The 10489-nt window shown below is 47.3% G+C and overlaps 1 long non-coding RNA gene across 1 annotated transcript; it reads right to left on the bottom strand.

Annotated features, from left to right (window-relative positions):
• Positions 1-8391: 8391 nt before the first annotated feature.
• LOC138504734 (uncharacterized) lies at positions 8392-9590 on the bottom strand. Its single transcript, XR_011279935.1, has 3 exons — positions 9437-9590; positions 9011-9263; positions 8392-8837 (listed from the first exon to the last, which is right to left on the bottom strand). It is a non-coding gene; the product is annotated as an uncharacterized lncRNA (long non-coding RNA).
• Between the last annotated feature and the right edge of the window lie 899 nt (positions 9591-10489).

The raw sequence follows: 10489 nt of genomic DNA, 5'->3' as shown, positions 1-10489 counted from the left end.
AGCAGGGTTGGTCACCTAAACAACTGCACCCCAGCCGGAGGAGGACGTGCAGGCAGCAAGAGCCAGGGCACAGGCACAGCAGCAGCAACAAGGTGGGAGACATGATGGCTCCGGCCTTCAACATCGGAGGGGCAGGCATCGGCCATAGCGCAGGAGGGCCCAGGATTGGAAGTGTCTTCTGTGTGGCAGCGGTTGGGCCAGGCCATAGGTTCGGAATGGCGGCCGGCAGAAGAGGCACGGCTCACAATGGTCAGGGTGGAGAACTCCATGTGGAGGGCACTGAGGCGGGTCGAGTGCCTCGAGGCAATTCGCAGGTAGTTGGAGGTCAACATGTCATCGTCCCTGCGAACCCTCTGGGCCATGGAAGAGGACCGCCTCTGGGACATCGAGCAGGAGTTCGATGAAGCCCTGGCCCGGGAAATCGGGAAGTGAGCCGTCAGACTAGCCCGCCGCCATTGTATATAGTTTGTAGTTTTAGGTTTCCTTTATCTTTCTCATTTATTTGGGGCGCTTGGACTATGCCCCGCCTTTTTGTATATAGTTCTTTATTAGGTAGTTTTTTTGCTAGGTTTCATTTCATTCGTTGGGCTCATGGACCCTGGATTACTTCTTTGTATATAGTTGAACAGTGGATTTATCTATTATTTATTTTCTCACCATGGAGCAATGGATTTTACTGTTTCCGTTTCCTTTGGATTTCATTTGGTGGCCGGAGACTTTTGGACACATTTTCATTTCCATTTATTTTGATTCAGACTTCATGTTTTTATTTTTGTGTTTTAGACATGCTGCATTTCATCTTTATTTCAAACATTTTTTTCGTATTTTCATTTGATTACACTCTATTTGAGTTCAATACATTTTGGTTTATTACTTTGATGTGTGGTATTCTCTCATTGGTTTCATGCATGTCACGGTGTAGGTTTTCACAATCACCAGCACCCATTGTGTGTGTGTGACAGACAAGTGTTGATGTACATTCTTGCCATTTGTGTTGCATCATGTAATGGGCATTTCAATGTGGGGTGGATGGGATACTTGGTTGGTTCTTTGCACAGGGATGTGTTGGGGGGACATGAGCCGGGGCCTGCTGGCAGGTGCCAGTCACTGCCGGGTAGGTGGGGCTGCTGGGGGACATGAGTCGGGGCCTGCTGGCCGGTGCCCGTCAATGCTGGGGGGTGGGGTGCTGGGGGACATGAGTCAGGGCCTGCGGTTCACTGCCAGGCGGGTGGGAGTGCTGGGGGACATGAGTCGGGGCCTGCTGGCAGGTGCCTGTCACTGCTGGGTGGATTGGGGTGCTGGGGACATGAGTCGGGGCCTGCTGGCAGGGGCCCATCAATGCGGGGGGTGGGGGTGCTGGGGGACATGGGTCAGGGCCTGTGGCTCACTGCCAGGTGGGTGGGGTGCTGGGGGACATGAGTCGGGGCCTGCTGGCAGATGCCCATCAATGCTGGGTGGGGGTGCTGGGGGACATGAGTCGGGGACTGCTGGCAGGTGCCCGTCACTGCCGGGTGGGTGGGGGTGCTGGGGGACATGATTCGGGGCCTGCTGGCAGGTGCCCGTCAATGCTGGGGTGTGGGGGTGCTGGGGGACATGAGTCAGGGCCTGTGGCTCACTGCCAGGTGGGTGAGGGTGCCCGGGGACATGAGTTGGGGCCTGCTGGCAGGTGCCCATCAATGCTGGGTGGGTGGGGGTGCTGGGGGACATGAGTCAGGGCCTGCTGGCAGGTGCCCGTCAATGGTGGGTGGGGGTGCTGGGTGACATGAGTCGGAGCCTGCTGGCTGTTGCCCGTCACTACCGGGTGGGTGGGCTTGCTGGGGGACATGAGTCGGGACCTGCTGGCAGGTGCCCGTCAAAGCTGTGTGGGTGGGGGTACTGGGGTACATGAGTCGGGGCCTGAGCCTCACTGGTGGGGATTGGGGTGCTGGGGGACATGAGTTGGTGATCACTAGTGCAAGGTGACATGTGGGATGGCTTGGGGCAGGCCCATGGTGGATGGGCTACGTGTGGAACATGACCAGGGGTGCTGGGTAGTCCCCTGTGGTGTGGGCTACCTGCAGGGGCCGTGGAGAGGGTAGAGGGCACACCTGGGAGGACCCACACTGCCAATTCATGTGTGGGACTCCCTGCGCACCCCACTGGATACACGTACAGCGAAATCGCATGTGAAACTCCCCGCAAACCCCATTAATAAATGTACCCCACTTGCACAGGGTCAATCGTGTGTGAACCTTCCCGCGCACCCCCGAAATACACGTACCCCGCTCGCACAGGGCCAATCGCGTGTGAAACTTCCCACGCACCCCCGAAATCCACGTACCCGGCTCGCACAGGGCCAATCGCGTGTGAAACTCTCTGCGAACCCCAGTAATACACATACCCCGCTCAAACAGGCCCAATCATGTGTGAATGTTCCCGCGCACCCCCGAAATACACGTACCCCGCTCGCACAGGGCCAATCGCGTGTGTAACTTCCTGCGAACCCCCGACATACACGTACCCCGCTCGCACAGGCCCAATCGCATGTGAAACTCCCCGTGCAGGGGTGTACATGTATTTGGAGGGGTGCGCGGGGAGTTTTACAGGTTTTTTCGTGGTTGTGGGGCTGTATGCTGGTCCAATGGCCTGTGCGCCATGTACGGGATTTGTGTGCTGTGCATGGCGCACGGGGTGGGGCTGAGGGCGTAACTGGCGCTGCTGCAGGGTCACTGCGCCATTCTGTGCCACGTCTGGTTTTGGATGTTAAAATCCATGAATACGCTGTGCGTGGAAATGGATTTTGGCGCACGCGGCTGGCGCAGACCCCCAAAATTGGATAAATATATCATAATCACATGACATAAGATACAATTCCATATAACAGCCTTCTATTTATACAGTATTTTACAGTTCATTATTTCCTAATTCATCACTCAATTCCCTTTCTGCCCCCAATTAACAAACATTTCTCAGATAACTGACAATCGCCATTTGTAGTGATTTGTCCTTTCCATGTAACATTTTCCACCAAAGGGCATTCAGATTGATTAAACCAGTGGAAACAACAAATTTGCTAAAATACTGGATCCAATGAGAATTCAAAATTGGACAATCAATCAACACATGCTCAAGAGACTCTATTTCTCTGAATTTCTGACAAAATCTACAGCTTTGCACCAGCCCAAACTCTGACCTCCGAACATATAGGATTTCTCTTGTGGGAGAACATTGCACCTGAATCACATAAACATATGCCTGGTCGATTTGTCAGGGAACAAGATTAAATAAGGTTCCACGCTTCCCAGATTTTTATAGTGCAATACCATTTGTTTATGAAAGCATGTAGCCACAACAGCACTCATTGTGGTATCCCAATCCCACCATTCCAAGCGTATTTTTACTACAGTATGATTAAACATTCAGAATTCTAATGAGAGGCCCAGAATTACAAGATAGGTCACACATTCTTCTTTGAGTTCAGCTATATAGACAGAGGTAATATTATTACTATGTATACCCAAACCCAATAGATCGTACAGAGTTCCTCTCGCAGTGGTAACCAATTTCCTAAGGAGTGCAAGTTTTTTTCTATATTATCATACACGTCAAAGAATTTAGACCTAGCTCATAACGTAGTTCTACCATGAATCATCTAGGTAAAAGCTCCAGTCCATAGCAAAGTTGTGGTAGGAGTTTCTGCTTATAGAAATGTAGCGCAGGCATAATTGAAACCTTGCCAAATTTGCTATCGATTTTTTTTATTGCAGCATGAAAGGTTTTAATTTTGTCATCCAGATAGTCTCCATAATGAGACTTCTGCTTGTTTCCAAAGATAGGATAAGCCAGATATCACAAGTTAGGCCTTACCACAAGTTTTATATGGTCAAAAAACCAGGAGTACTGTTTTACATAGGGGCACAGATGAAGGGGTATAACAACTGTTTTATTTTCATTAATCATTAAATGATTTTTATCAGTGTATTCTCGAAACCTGCACAACAAACGCTGTAGTCCAATAGGCGTATGACCAAAACACATAAAATCATCTGCATATGCAGACCAGCATATTTTAATTCCCTCAATCACAGGAGGTGCAAAGGCAGTCTCATCCAGCCCCTACTTTCCGTCTGATACATACATACAGATTAAATATAGTTGGCACAAACACTCACCCTGAAGCAGTCCATTCGGGGCATCAATTAGGGTGGAGAGACTACCCTGATTATTGAGTCTGACCTGCAATTGGGATCCCTCATGAAGCTGTATTACAACAGAGAGAAGGGTCAATGGCATACCCAGATGTTTCAAATTTTCCCAAAGCAATGTTCTATCCACTTTGTCAAACGCCATCGACAAATCAATGGAGGCGATATAAATCGGCACGGCCTCCTTTCTCCATGCCTTACCCTGCATAACAGTCAACAAGAGACCCCTCACGTCCGTCCCCACATTTTTCCTGAACCCAAATTGTAGCTTTGATAGGATACGATTACTATTAATCCAATGATGTATATGGTTTAGGATGATTCCTGAGAAGTTTTTAGAATCAGCGTCCAATAAGGCTATTGGCCTATAATAGAGCAGATTTGAGCAATCACCCTTTTTATACACAGGTACCACATATTAAATATGCCAGGAGGTAGGAATATTGCGCGTCAGGAAAATGTCCTTAAACAACACAAACAGTATCTTAGTCCACAATTGCTTGTTATGCTTAAAAATGACATTAGCCAGTCTGTTGGGTTCCGCTGCCCTTGTCATTGAGGCCCTGTCTATCAGCATACCAATGTCCTCCTGGCTAACCTCTATATTCCAATCAACGTCATACACACTTGATCAAATTTGCTCATTCCACTGTCCCATTTGATACAGATTGCCAAAATGCCCAATCCACTGGTTCTCTGATATAGCAGTAGAGAGGCCTACGCTATTCAAAGTGGCTTTGTTGTTCACCAAGGCCCAAAAAGATCTGGATGTATTATCCTTCAGCGCAGAAAGAATATTTTCCCCATCTAGCTGATACAATATTGCTCTACGCTCCTTGATCTTATTTTTCCAGTAGTTGCCAATCTTTTTCTTTAATGCTATTTCCACTACCAAAGGGAGTGAAGCTTTAGCCATCAGCCTCAGATCCCTGGATCTCTTATTTTTAAATATTCTAATGGCGGAATCACAACAATGGGTATGTTTGTTTCCAACCAAGCCTGGTTTAGAAGCCACTGCCGCTTGAGAGATTACATTTCCAACGTAATGTGAAAAGGAGTCTTTGGTATACAGTAAATGTTTTTTTCCAAGACTAGATGAATTAAAGTCATTTAAGAAGACCGCACTAACTTTCTCCATATTACCCCTGTGCCACACAATCCGTTTTTTAAGTGTGGGCTCCTCCCCCGCCCCTACTCCCCACAAAATTCAGATTCAACATCTTATGATCACTATAGTCCGTCTTCAATAACTTAAAGTCCTTCACAAATCCTATAAGTGAATCTGTAAGGAATACATAGTCAATAGCTCTGGTTTGGCACCCTCTAAAACATGTTGTGCAAATTTCTTTACATCTCAGGAGACCCATAGCATTGATCAAGCCCCAGGAATCCAAAAAGGACTTCCACTGCTGCCCCTGCAAGGCCTTTTTCCCCTGGTTCCAAATTGGGTTGCCTGAATCTTCACCCTTGCACAAATAGGGATCACAAGAGATTTCAACATTGAAATCCCCTGTAATTATTACCACCAAATTCATAGATATTTCTTGACATTTCATCATCATTTCCCCCAATTTTGTGAGCTCATTATCAATATCCAATTTCAAAATCCAATAGATGTTAACAATCAGGAGATTACAATTCTGATAAACAAACTGGAATCAAGCCGTACTAACAGTAGAATGTACCAATTTGAAATCTTATATAACACTTGGTCCCAAAGACGTTGCAACTGCAATAAGTAGACCACCTGCTGGTCTACCCATGAGACCCTGTTTAGCCACACTGGAGTGAACAATAAAACCTTGCAAAATAAAAACAGAAGTAAACCAAGTTTCCTGTAAACATGTCACTGTACATTCTTTAAGTAGGGCACAGATATCAACGAAATTCCTCATTGACCAATTCCTGCTTGAATTCCAACTCACAAGAGAAAAAGTTGTGGCTCTACTAGCTGTTGGGCTTCAGTCCCTGCAGCTGTGAAATGGAGCCTCTCAATGTTAAAGCCAGCCATCCGAGGCTAGAATCCCCAAAACCACTGCTATGGTCATTAGCATTTGAATATGCATTCTCAACCATAATCGACCCCCTCCTGTGCACCATTTCCTCTCTCCATAACCACCCTCTCCAAATCATACCCCAGCTTATTAACTGTACTGCCTCAGAGATTGTGCTTGAATAGAACACAACCCTCACATAGTCATATCTAATCGGGTTAACAAAGTCAATCAGCTTAATGTCCCCCGAAGTAATGAAGGATAAGCCGGGAATTTCCCCAAACAGTGCCAATACAGTTGGTCTATTTAAAGATGGAGGTTCTCCATTGTTAAATAGGTAGTGTAAGAATATGCTAGGGGATTCAGCAAAGCCAAAAGGCTGATAGTTGATGCCCACCAGACGTGGACCTACAAGGCAGTCATGGCCCAATTTACCACCCATAGCTGGCACACTTATACCTTCATTTACACCAACATCAAATTGTTCACCATTAGGCAGAGGGATGCCCCTAGGTGTTTCAATAGTTTTTAGATTCTGGTTTTGGCATAGTTCATTTACAACAGGACTTTTTACCAGACTTTGGGCTAAACTTTCCTTAGGGGCATTATAGCTTTTGACTGCTGGATCATTCTTATGCCCATCGAGCATTCATTTTATAACCCTTCTAATGACCCGTTCCATCTTCGGGCCACCTTCTGAAGAGTTTGCCTCTGCTTCCAGTCCCTTAAATTCCACACCCTGAGGGGGGTTAACGCAAACTTGGGTTTCCAGTACCCCTTCTTTAAGCTGGGGTTGCATACATCTATTACGCCCTGGCCCATTTGATTGAAAAGACAGATTATCATCCTTAGCGCCATTAGTGTAATGCAAGGGTTGTAAGTGTGCACCTCTTTCTACTGCTTGATCTAAACCCAGCGTATTTACTTAGGCCTGAACGGGCACCCCCTTCCCACCTCCCCCATTCACTACAGATGAACTCGTCAGGTTGTTGTGGGGGTCCCCAGTAATCTTTTGCACACAAGCATCTGCCTCTTGAGATTTCAACATATTAGATGCAGGGACAACCGTAATTTGATCCATCCTTTTTGTTTTTTTAGGGAAAAAACTTAGAAGGCTCCCCTGCATATTTCATTCTGGCAGCAAGGCAACCCCAATGTAGCTAGGCGGGCCACTCCGCAGACACTTGGAGCCCTTGTTTTTTTAATTCTCTGACATCGAGGTCAGAGCAATCATCCCCTCCGACCCTCTACAAAATATCACACCCGCTCCCTCTTCAGCTTCGATGTTTTCAGTTTCTGAAGCTTCTGCTTCTACTCTTAATAACCACCGCCAATTATTCCTAGGTACTTTATCTTGCTTCTGTTTATACCCAGAAGTATTCTTTCTATTCTGCGGAATTAGTTTCTTTATGTTATTTTTGCTTTTGTTTTGGTTCTGTTTTGCCCGTAAAGGAGGACTTCCTCCATTTTCCAAAGCCTTAACACTGCTCTTACTTATATCGCCATTCTTGGGAGCATTAATCCTTGGTAGGCATGAATGTAAATATCCTGCCACACAAACAATCACTAACGCAAAATGAGCAAGACTTATGGCAAGCCCTAGAGATTTAAGACTAGGTACACAGGCAAAAAAATATATATATTACCAAGCATAATCAATAAACCCAGGTTGTGACTACAGTACCTTATTCACGCCAGCCCCTGCCCCGCGACCACGCCGAACAGCCTAACAGTACTTGCAGGGCACTTTCGGATGCGCGTGTGGATGCGCGTGCACCCGCAATTATGTAGAAGGCGTCAGGTCGAGTCGGGGGAAGCAGGGGGCGTGGCACACACACAATGGGCCTCATTACATGGATGGCGCTAAGGGTTTTTCTGTACCGGTAAGGGTACCAGTGCCGGTAAACCCTTACCGCCTTACTACGAGGTCCTTTTGTGGGACCCTACCTTAACGGCTGGTTTTACCAGCCGTTAAGGACGGGACCCGCAAAGGGACCTAGGAGGTAATTACGGTACTGCAATTTGCAGTACCGTAATTACCGCCTTCCCCCTTCCCATTGAGCCCCATGGGGGCAAAAATGGGAATGGGAAAGTGCCATGGTGAATGGGGAATTATTGCCCCCACACACCTTGGAATAGGGCGGTAATTCCGCCATTCACCATGGCGGACTCGGTAAAATACCAGCGGCAACCATGGCGCTGATAGCGCCATGGTTACCGCCGTCCGTGTAATGAGGCCCATCGTTAGTTTATCAGCCAATAAGATCTTATAGAGGCTGTAACAAGACACGTCTCACAGTACATAGCACAGCAAACGCTAACAGCGAACGCAGTCAATAATAAAAGTTCAAAGAAGAGAAAAGCACGAGCAGCAAAATAGAGTCAATGTTCAGTACTAATATTTACTCTGGTGAAAGGAGTCCAGGAGCACAGTTTCGCTGCATAGCCTAGTAGCAAACTTCCTCATGCACATGGAGCCTGCAGCGAGCAGAAAGCAATGGAAAGCTTTGAAGGAGGCAAAAGTCACCAGCCACTACAGCCCAATAGCACTTGCAGGGCACTTCCGGATGCGCGCACGGATGCGCGTGAACCTGCGATTATGTAGAAGGCGTCGGGTCGAGACACGGGAAGCAGGGGGCGTGGCACACACACAATGTATCTGCAAGAGGAGAAGCAGATATTGTGAGTTTACCAGCCAATAAGATCTTATAGAGGCTGTAACAAGACACGTCTCACAGTACACAGCACAGCGAACGCAGTCAATAACAAAAGTTCAAAGAAAAGAAAAGCACGAGCAGCAAAATAGAGTCAATGGTCAGTCCCAATATTTACTCTGGTGGAAGGAGTCCAGGAGCACAGTTTCGCCGCATATCCTAGGAGCAAACTTCCTCTTGCACATGGAGCCTGCAGCCAGCAGAAAGCAATGGAAAGCTTTGAAGGAGGCAAAAGTCACCAGCTACTACAGCCCAATAGCATTTGCAGGGCACTTCCGGATGCGCACACGGATGCGCGTGAACCTGCGATTATGTAGAAGGCGTCGGGTCGAGTCACGGGAAGCAGGGGGCGTGGCACACACACAATGTATCTGCAAGAGGAGAAGCAGATATTGTGAGTTTACCAGCCAATAAGATCTTATAGAGGCTGTAACAAGACACGTCTCACAGTACACAGCACAGCGAACGCAGTCAATAATAAAAGTTCAAAGAAAAGAAAAGCACGAGCAGCAAAATAGAGTCAATGGTCAGTCCCAATATTTACTCTGGTGGAAGGAGTCCAGGAGCACAGTTTCGCCGCATAGCCTAGGAGCAAACTTCCTCTTGCACATGGAGCCTACAGCGAGCAGAAAGCAATGGAAAGCTTTGAAGGAGGCAAAAGTCACCAGCCAGTACAGCCCAACAGCACTTGCAGGGCACTTCCGGATACACACGCCGATGCGCGTGCACCCGCGATTATGTAGAAGGCGTTGGGTCGAGTCGCGGGAAGCAGGGGGCATGGCACACACACAATGTATTCTGGTGGAAGGAGTCCAGAAGCACAGTTTTGCCGCGTAGACTAGTATCAAACTTCCTCTTGCAAATGGAGCATGCAGCGAGCAGAAAGCAATGGAAAGCTTTGAAGGAGGCACAAGACACATATCCTAGGTGTGAGATAAATGAGCAGCCAATTCAGTTTAAGCCCCAGGTAACAAATTCACCAGTAACTGCTCCAAACAAAGAGACTGCTAATATCCTCTCAAAGGTAAATTAGTATATGCCTTACCAAGTCCCTAGAAGAAGGAAGCCAAAGGGAAGATGGTGCAAAAAGGCAGCCATCAATACCTCTCACCGTCTCCTGCTGCTGTTGACTGTACACTGCTGTGCACTCCACGTGACACCCTGCACCCGGGGTCCCAATTTAAACGTTGTTGTTCTACAAGAAAATAATGGAACTTCTAGAAAAAAACTATTAGGGTCACCTCATACTGTTCATGGCTGCACTCTGCAATACACAGCAGTTCTCTACCATTTGTATCCTGTGTTTCATACTTTTTCTTGAATACAACTGAAGAGGTGTTCGGGATCCTGCCACCCCCCCCCCCCCCACTAAATTCATGACAAGAAATAAGGCCAGGAAACACTGCAATCATCCATTCTATTTCAGACGATTTCCTAACTGACCAAGGATTGACATATACATTGAGAGGTATCCCTTCAGCCTTCCATGCAGACCAGGAATGGTACAGATCTGTCCCTGTGGGGATGTAGACTATGTTGCTGACATCATTAGAGACACCACAACATAGCAGATTTAGACATGAAGCACACGTGCCAT

This window comes from Ambystoma mexicanum, chromosome 11, assembly GCF_040938575.1.
Source record: "Ambystoma mexicanum isolate Mex_15411 chromosome 11, UKY_AmexF1_1, whole genome shotgun sequence".
NCBI lineage: Eukaryota > Metazoa > Chordata > Amphibia > Caudata > Ambystomatidae > Ambystoma > Ambystoma mexicanum.
Note: the sequence above shows the minus strand (reverse complement) of the source record. Positions and strands in the feature narration are given on the sequence as shown.